We start from the raw sequence: 9,554 nt of genomic DNA, 5'->3' as shown, positions 1-9,554 counted from the left end.
ACACTAGGCTGGGGGTAGACTGGCATCACGACAGCAAAAGTCTTAGCAATATCTTTCAATTGCTACTTCCTTCGAGCTCCAACACCTTACTTATGGTCAGGAAGAGGAATGTGGGGAGCAAGCAGCCTTTCGATGCCCCTATTTGTCATAATCCACATAACTGGGAGGCCTGTGTTGGTTTTAAAATAGGGCCATGGATTCTTTGACACTCCTCTGTCCAAAAGATGGAATCCAATCCTCCCTTGAAATACAAGTTAGACTTAGGGACGCAATTCTAACAACAAAAACACATCTAACAACAACAACAAAATGTGGCAGAAGTGATACTATGTGACTTCCAAAGTTGGGGCATACTGAGGATACAGTCTGCCTGGCTGTCTTGGGACCCTTGATCTTGGAACCCAGACACTGCATTCTGAGGAAGCCCAAGGCACATGAAGAGGCTACCTGTCGGTTTTCTGGTCAACAGCCCAGCTAGGCCTTCAGCCTGTAGTTAGCCTCAACACTCAGCTGTGTGAGAGGACAAGCCTTCCTACCACTCCAGTCCCAGGCTTCACTCCTTCCAGCAACTGTTCCCCAGGGACAGTGCAGCAGAGGCAAGCCCTCCTCACAATGCTTGATCTGAATGTCTGAGCTGTGGAACCCATAAGAGACAATAAATCGTTATCATCTTAAGTTTCTAAGTATTGAGCTAGGTTATTATGCAGCAATAGGCAACTGATACAAAGTCATTTCCAATCTCCTTGTGAAATATCAGAAGGTGAATGACAGGAGTACAGTGTTCTTGCTTCTTACTCTGCTATGTGGAAGGCAAATTAGAGCCTTATACTAGTACTTGAGAGTCCTGGGCAGGGCAACCTGCTTGTCCACACCCCTGAGACCTGGACTGTCAGGGATGTGTCCTCAGAGGATGGGGCCATACCAGCCTCGGCTCTGACCAAGGCCATCCTGGAGGTCTCAGACCTGAGTGCCGTTTCTCGGTCCTGCTTCTTGCTGGCTGCTAAGTGGCTCCTCTTCCTTCCTCAGGTCATGGGCACTCACATTCATTCAACGGCACCTCAGAGTAACAACAAGGGCCCATACTCTGTGGTTTACTAATTTTTGACTGCAAATGATTGCCCCGGAGACTCAAGGAGGGCATGCATGAACCCCTAGGCCTTGCTAGCATTTTGGGTCCCCAGGCAGAAAGCACACTGCAATGTCAGTATTTCCCAAGTCCTGGCTGTGAGGGTAAGAATTTGACATATCCATCCCAGTTGCTATCTACCCTGCCACATGCTCATTTCAGAGCAGCGAGGGCAGCCCACCTGCCCGGAAATGCCCTCCTGCCAACTCCCCTCTGGGTGGGGTGTTGGAAACGTTCACAGGGCAGCAGCGTCTCCCTGCTCCGGTGCCTGTTCATCCTTGTACTGTTTCTGCAGCATGTTCTAACCCCTTCCCAAACCTCTTCTCTGCTCCCCAGCACAGGGCTCCCTCTGCACCTTCCCAGTGGAAAGTAATCCAACCCAGCATTTCCCAGATGTTCAGTCCCTGAGGCAGCAGCCAGCCAGGGGGCGAGCAGTTTGCTGGCCCTGAACCAGCCTGACCAGCTGATTCTGATTCCGCAAGGGAGTCTCAGAGATTCAGTGACTCATATAATCATTCCCCACTTGGAACATCCAGTCCTGAACCGTGCCGTCTCCCTGCAATTGTAATTCCAGTCTCAGCCTCATCTTTACAGCGTCCCTTTGGCTTTCCAATGGTGTTCCAGGAAACTTGTTCATGCCCGGTTCTCAATCTCTCTCCTTTCAGGAGGCCAGAGTGCAAATGCAATTTCGGCTCACGTCCAGGGTATGATTTTAATTCAGGATGCAGCTGGACTCCTTAATTCCAAAATTCTTAACAGTAACCCCCACCCCCAAGTTGTACACTCCCAAAGCCACCCACATAGTACAGTTTTAGCGCCCTGTAACCATTAATGAAATACAGTGTATTGTTCTACTTCATTTAACTTAATGGCTGCATCATGTACCATGGGTGTACCATAATTTGTTTAACTAATCCCCTATTGAAGAACATTGAGGTAATTATTACTGTTATTAGATGAGCAGCTGAACCTTAGAAACACACTCTTAAATGCTTCCCCTCTGAGGAAAATTGAAAAAGCGGACTGTTTCTTATCAAGCTCACCATGCCGTTGGAGATTATTATACCCCAGCCTGAGGTTCACAGGCAGCCTCAGAGGTTGTTACTGTTAGGAGTGGGTCACTCAGGGGTGTTGGGGCAGGAAAAAGGTTGACAACCAGCACAGCCTCTGAAGACAATTTTCAAATCAAGGAGTGAAGGATAAACCTCTAAAATACCCACTGATGAAAAAGTAACCAAACTTCCTTGTGTTTTCCTCTGATTATAATCCTCAGAACCTACCTTTACCCAGATGTGGAATGCATCTTCTTGGATAGGCCTGTGGCTGACGTAACCTCCTCTTAGATGTTCAGAAGGGATGGCTTGCTGGAAAGGAGAGAAGCCAAGAGACTCAGGGTGTCTGCACAGCCACAGCCCTCCTCAGGTGACAGTAGGCTCCCCGCCCCCACCCCCTTTTTTTGGTTTTCCATTTTTATTGGGGGCCACCAGGGAGGGAGGACTCTCCCTGTCCAAGGAGGTGCTCACAGTTTCTTCAGCCACTCCAAGCTTGGGCCTTGGGGGCCCTGGGGGTGGCTGGGCACATCAGACGTGTTCCCGTTGTCTTGGAGGGACACTGGTAGTTTTGGGTGTGGCCTGGTTGATCATGACCACATACTTGGTGACGGGCTGAGTGTGGGCAGAATTATAGCGAGGCCCCCGATGGTGAAGGATGCCACCAGCACCGGTTCCTTGGCCCAGGCATTCTTGAGGAAGGCAATAATTCTCGCGGCCACCTTAGTCTCGGCGGCGGCGGTGACGGCAGCGGCAAGGGCGCAGAGCCCTCTGGGAGTTGTGGTCCCTGCACGCGAGGCTCTGCTGTCTCTTTCTTCCTTTCTTCCTTTCTTCCTTCCTTCCTTCCTTCCTTCCTTCCTTCCTTCCTTCCTTCCTTCCTTCCTTCCTTATTTATTTCTATGCAAGATTTACTTAAAGAATTATTACAACATATAAAAACTACATAAAGTTTAATTTCCACTCATCCAGTGGTAAATTTGATATGTGCCCCGTTTTGTGTCTTGTGGCCATGTTTAGTAGCCAAAGGTAGACACGTTTAGGCAGACAAGGGGGAAGACCTGTGAGAACTCTCCATCCAGGAGAAAGGCTACACTGGACAGTGACACAGAGACATAAGCAGAACCCAGGCTTGATGGGGAGACCACAGATAGATGGTGGACATCTGTCAGCAAGGACCAATGTGCCAGACACTCTTCTAAGCACTTCACCTGTGCTGACTCTTTTAATGGCATACTATTACAGAAAAACGTGGGGGTACCAGAGGATGGTTGTGTCCCAGGTCTTGGTTGAGTCCTTGGGACATGCCCCACCAAGTGAAGATCCTTGGCTTCGTGCAGGAAAGAATTTAAGAGTGAGCCATAGTAGAACAGAAGTAGATTTATTTAGAGAGATGTACACTCCATAGACAGAGTGCAGGCCATCTAGGAAGGCAAGAGAGAGGGAGCCACGGTGAGGTGGTGAGGCACGGGGTTGCAAGTTTTTATATGCTAACAAGTGAGAGGATTATTCCAACTGCTTTGGGGAAGGGGCAAGGATTCCCAGGAATTGGACCCAGCCTCTCTTTGTCCTTTCATGGTTAGGTTAGAACTGTCATGGCACTTGTGGGTGAGTCAGTCACCACGATAGTACATTACAACGTGTATAATGAAGCTCAAGGTCCACTGGAGATCAACTCTTCTGCCACCTTGGGCCTCAGGGTCTATTGGGAGTTGACCTTTCTGCTGTCTTAGTGCTAATTACTGTGTCATCCCTTTAATAGCTGTGTCCTGCCCCCGTCCTTCCTGTCTCCATACCAACCCTACGCGATAGGCATCCTGATCCCCATTCTACAGATGAAGAGAGTGAAGCCCAGAAATGTTGCCCAACCAGCTCACCGTGAGTCCCCAGCAGCACTGAGATCTGAACCTGGTGGTCTGACTCACACTCCTACCATGACACTCCCTGTCTTTCAACATTACTGAAGCAGAAGCGGCCACAGTGGGGGCAGTCAAGAGTAGATAATAAAACAGAGAAAGAATTTTGTCAGGGGGACTAGAGTCGGGAACTAAGGGCACCCACTTCTGAGGGGAAAACAAGGTAACCAGGTCACCAGGACCGTCACTGGGCATGAAGGACAGGGAACCCTTGTTCCTGTGCTCCAGGGGTGGGTGGGGCCCAGCTTTGACTGTTTCTCAAGTTCCCTCTCAGATAACTTTAGGCCTCAAGAAATGGCAGCAAATCTTTGTTCCCAAGGGCTTGAAAGAGCCTAACTAACTTGCTTTATTATGTTAATTGTGAGCTAAAGGGTCAAAGAGAATAATAATAAGAAAAAGATTAGGGTAAATAAGCCAGGAGTTCCAGGGCCCAGCCAGCAGATCAAGAGACAAAGGAATTGCATGTTTTGGGACTTTAAAAGCAGACAAAGGTCCTTCTGTAACTACAGGAGTCTGAGTCAACACTGCTGCCAATTTAATTTCCATTTTTCCACAGGCTCAGGAGTTTTTTCTTGTCTTCTATTTATTTCACTATCACATCAACCCTATGAAGCATACCAGATAGGTAGTACTAACTCCATTGTACAGATGAAGAAGCCAAGGCCCAGGGGAGGTGGGAACTGCCCAGGGCCACACAGTTAGAGAGCTGCAGAGTCAGAACTAGAACCCGTGGTCTCCCAATGGCACATGGAACCAGGTCACACTGGCTCTTGAGAGGTGAGTATGCGTATCTCTTCCCAGTCCCGTGTTCAGCAGCATCATTTTGGTAGCTTGAAATCAGTCATGGTGGGAGTACCTACACCATGGAAATCAGGAAATACTACAAATCAGGGCTCCCTGACTCCCCTTCCCATGCAAAGCTGGTAGTTAAACATTTACTTTACCAGCACACCCCTGAGATATCCCAATAATTTTTAAAGTTGTTGCTGAAGAAATTGTTACTGCCCTTGAAGCTGCAGCTGATGCCTAAAAACTGAGTTAGGTGTTGCGCCAACTGACATCCTTCTAAGTCCCAGTGACCCCCATTTCTGGGCTCTCAGATGTCTGCCTGTGATCCCTCAACAAATCAAGTACATTCTTTACTGGGCATGTTTCCCCTAGCAAACCAACAGCCCTAGGTAATGCCTAATCTCACAATAGCCCAGTCTGGCCTGTTTCAGCCACACCTTATTAGAGTCAAACCCCACTGCCCTTCAGGGACCCTAAGCCTCCTACCTCACCTACAACCAAGCAGAGACTTGCACAGAAGCCGATCAGGCGCCTTGTGACCCTACCTTATAAAAGACCCCAACAACCGGCCCTCAGTGTTCATGCAGGCACCCCTCACCCATGTGGCCCACTGTTGTCAATGGCAGTGTACCCCTAATAAACACCTTTCTGTTCCCATACTTTATCTCTGGTAAATTCTTTTACCAACCTGCATGTCACCATGTTACCAACTGGCCACCCTGCTGCGTCCCACAACAGTAGGAAAATGATATATTTCCAAACCCTTCAAGTTCCCCTTTGTGGCAGCAGAAGTTAAAAGAAATAATACTTTTTGCCTGCTGAATGCCAGGCTCCATGCTCTGTGCTTAATGCATTATCTAATTCATTCCTCACCACAACTCTTTTCTGTCGATGAGGACATCTGAGAAGTTAGGTAAATTGCTCAAGGTCACACAGCTAGAAAGTGGTGAAAGTGAGACTGAAATCTAGGTTGTCTGAACGTTTTAATCACAGTGCCACCATCTAGTTACTCTTATTATTTCATAAGTAGAATAGATTTCGTCTCAGTTCTACAGCACCCCTCCTTGTCCCATCTTGTAAACAAATAATGGAATTATAACTAAAATCAATCAAGGCAACTAATGTCTAACACACAATGAATATTTTAAGGGCCATCTCAGATCTCAATAAAACTCTATAACCTATTAGACCATTCTAGCAATTTATAACCATGGCCTATAGAGAATGTCAGAATTAATATTCTGCTCTCTGATTATTTCAACCATCAGAGATATCTTACATGATAATTGGCTCTTAGCAGCCACAATCCAATTTAATATATTTATGAATACCTTGTATTTATATTTCATGGATATCGTTTTAATTATTAAATCACTACATCTTGGAAAGGAGTGTAATTTTGTTATAGAGCAAATGTTCTTCATGTCGACATCTATAAGGCCATTTTAAAAGTGTATGAGGATAAAAAGATTACCTAGGTTTCAAAAACAAAATTTGTCACATTTTGCTGGAAAATGTTTTGTCAGAAAATAAATACCACGCGTGCAGAACTATTTAGAGTTCTAAAGTAATTATCTCGATGATTAAGGGGAAACACTCAGCTGCTAATGCACTGTAACCTGCAGTGTGCGGAATTAATATCCTAATGCAGAGAGACGGGCTGACTTGAATTAGACAACCAGTCCAGGAGGGCAGCACCACTGAGTCAGCAGAGCATGGATGTGGGGTTGGTAGCAGGGACATGGCTTCAAATCCAGCTCCGTCATTTTCCATCTGTATGATCTTAAGTGTGTTACTGAGCACACTCTGAACATTAACTTTTCATTTTTAAAAATGGGATCAACAATACCTACCAAGCAACAGAGTTATGGTAAGGGGAGAACTGGCTATGTAATTTGCAGGGTGCAGTGCAAATAGAAAATCCCTTGCTCAAAAGTTATTAAGACTCTCGAGATGACAGCAACAGGAGAACAGTAAACCAAGTGTGGGGCCCTCCTGAGACTGGGGCCCTGCAAACCACATGGGCCCATGAAGCCGGCAGGTGAGGATTACAGTAAATGCCACATGTAAACGGCATCTCACTTGGGAGTGCCTGAAGCATGTCAGCTGTTTGTGTCTTGGCTCAGTTTGCTACCTTATTTTTACACAGCGTGGAAAAGAAATCTAACAGTCACTTTATTTTTTTTTTAAAGATAGGTGCCCACCAAGCTTCACAGAGTAGGTTAGTGGATACTTAGCCCTGGAAGGGTTCAGAGGCACAGCAGTTCAGGGTGCAGTGGGGCCCAGAACCCAGGAGAGCCACACCGACCCCCTCCAGCTGATGGCCCCCTCCCCTTTCAGTCATCTGTCAGTTTTTGGAAGAGGAATAGGGAACTCGGGATTCTGTTTCCTAGCAGAGGTCTTGAAACCATAAAGCTAATCTCATTGGGCTTTGCACTACATTGAATTAAATTCCTAATTCTAATTTCACCAAATAGGGTTACCAGGAGACCAGGAAGTAAAGCTTGATAACTGAGTTCTACCATCCAGAGGGAGTCAAGAGAGAACAGAAAATCAATTTCCTGACCGCGCAGAAGGCCGTGAAGTTATGTGGATCCAGTGGGAGGAGCTTGTTTCTTTGCAAGGAGGCAGATGATTCGGACAGACCGTTCACGTAGAGGGGCCATGTGGTTTTCTAAGCATTTTTCTTTGAGGATCATCTCCATCGTGGGCTGGTAGAGCCTCCGCTGATTCTCTTTGCTCTCACCTACTCCAGGTAAGAGCACCCTGAGGAGAACTAGGGATTGGAAAGGTGAGTGTCCTGGCAATGGAGGCATTCAGCGACCTCACATGGACAATCCCAGGAGTTCCTTTTTGGGTCATTTTTCTAAAAACCTATGTGTCCAGCTTCTCTTCAAAGCCTACTACTCTGATTTCCACAGCTCCCCACTTTCCTCCCTGTGTCAGAAGGGACCACCCCTACTTCTCCATGCTTGAGAGTGCTCCCCATTTTGCACACTGCTGTGCATTTCTGCCTGAATTGTTTAAGCTTTGGTTTCTGTACACTGCATCCAGCTGGTCGACCAGGTCTCCACTTCATTCTGTGTGCCTTGAAAGAGGAGATGAAGACAAGGGTTTTCTTATAAAGTACCTTGCATGTGGTACCTGAGGAGGGTATCTGTTACTTACTTTAGAATCCTCCACAGCACTTAGTACAGTGTTTACACGTAGCAGGTACTCAATCATTATTTTTTGAATAAATATATTCGTATGGTACCATTTCTTTTTATCTGTTCAGTTTTACCACGCCATCACGACCATAAGGCCCTTGAAGCATTCGTTTATGGAAAGTATTTATCGAGTGTGTGCTATGGACAGGAAAATTCTGAAAACAAAAGGAATGAACATGATTAACTCCATCAAATACTAAAACATATGCTCTTCTGCAATAACAACACGGCATATCTGGAGAGGAAAAGTTACTCTCCAGGCTTGCTATCAACTGGGGGCTTCTCCAAACAAGTGGGAACCTGATGTCTCAGTCCATTTGGGCTGCTATGACAAAATAGAATGTGTGGCTTAAACAATAACCATTTATTTCTCACAGTTCTAGAAGCTGGAATGTCCAAGATCAAGGAACCAGCAGGTCTGGTGTCTGGTAAGAACCTGCTTCTGGCTTACAGATGGCTGTCTTCTTGCTGCGTCCTCACAAGGCGGAAGAGGCAAGGCAGCTCTCTGGGGGCTCTTTTGCAAGGGCACGGATCCCATTCATGTTGTCTCTATCCTCATGATCTACGTTCATCCCAAAGGCCCCACCTCCTCCTGCTGTCATACTGGGGGTTAGGTTTCACACATGAATTTTGGAGGGATACAAACATGCAGCCCATAGCACCTGTCAAGTACAAGTTTGTTCTTAGAAGCACCAGGTTATGGTATGATAAACACGGCCTTCAGAGTCAAACAGGATGAGCTCTTCCATTACTGGCGGAGTGTCCTGGAGCAAGTCATTTCTCCTCTCTGAGCTGTAGTTATTTCACGTGCAGAATGAAGGTACCTAAACCTAGCAGACACCTAATAAGGGATCGCTATCAGCGTCCTGACAACGTGGCTGACACAAGGATAGGCTCAAAATGTGTATCTAACTGATGGTTAAAGTACTCTCTCCACCTTTTCCAATGAGAGGTACACAAGGCTAACTGATGGCATCATTTTGGAGCCTAAGAAGTCAGTGCCTAAGAGAGAACTGAACTGTTAAGGGATGAGTGGAGCCAATAATCGGTCCCTCTGCAGCAGTGCTTCTCTACACAATCAGACCCAATGCCTCTATTTTATCATAACTATTTTAATGTCCTCTATTAGCCAAGGTTCTCCAGAGAAACAGAACCAATAGGATATTTATAGATATACAAAAGGAGCTTTATTATGGGAATTGGCTCACATGATTATGGAGGCTGAGGTATGCTGTCTGCAAGCTGGAGAACCAGGGCAGCTGGTGGTACAATTCAGTCCAAGTCTGAAGGCCGGAGAATCAGGAGCTCGGATGTCTGAGGACAGGAGAGGATGGATGTGCCAGCTCAAGAAGAGAGAGAGGGAATCACCCTTCCTTGGCCTTTTAAAATTCTATTCCAGCCCCGTTGGGATTGGATGATGCCTGCCTACACTGGTGAGGGTGGATCTTCTTTACTCAATCTACTGATT

General features: G+C 46.5%; 1 pseudogene; it reads right to left on the bottom strand.

Annotated features, from left to right (window-relative positions):
• Nucleotides 1-2,645: 2,645 nt before the first annotated feature.
• LOC123614970 (NADH dehydrogenase [ubiquinone] 1 alpha subcomplex subunit 3 pseudogene) lies at nt 2,646-7,582 on the bottom strand (annotated as a pseudogene).
• Between the last annotated feature and the right edge of the window lie 1,972 nt (nt 7,583-9,554).

The sequence above is a fragment of the Camelus bactrianus genome, chromosome 15 (assembly GCF_048773025.1).
Source record: "Camelus bactrianus isolate YW-2024 breed Bactrian camel chromosome 15, ASM4877302v1, whole genome shotgun sequence".
Taxonomy (NCBI): domain Eukaryota; kingdom Metazoa; phylum Chordata; class Mammalia; order Artiodactyla; family Camelidae; genus Camelus; species Camelus bactrianus.
The sequence above is the reverse complement of the archived record's forward strand: the minus strand, read 5'-3'. Positions and strand labels throughout refer to the sequence as shown.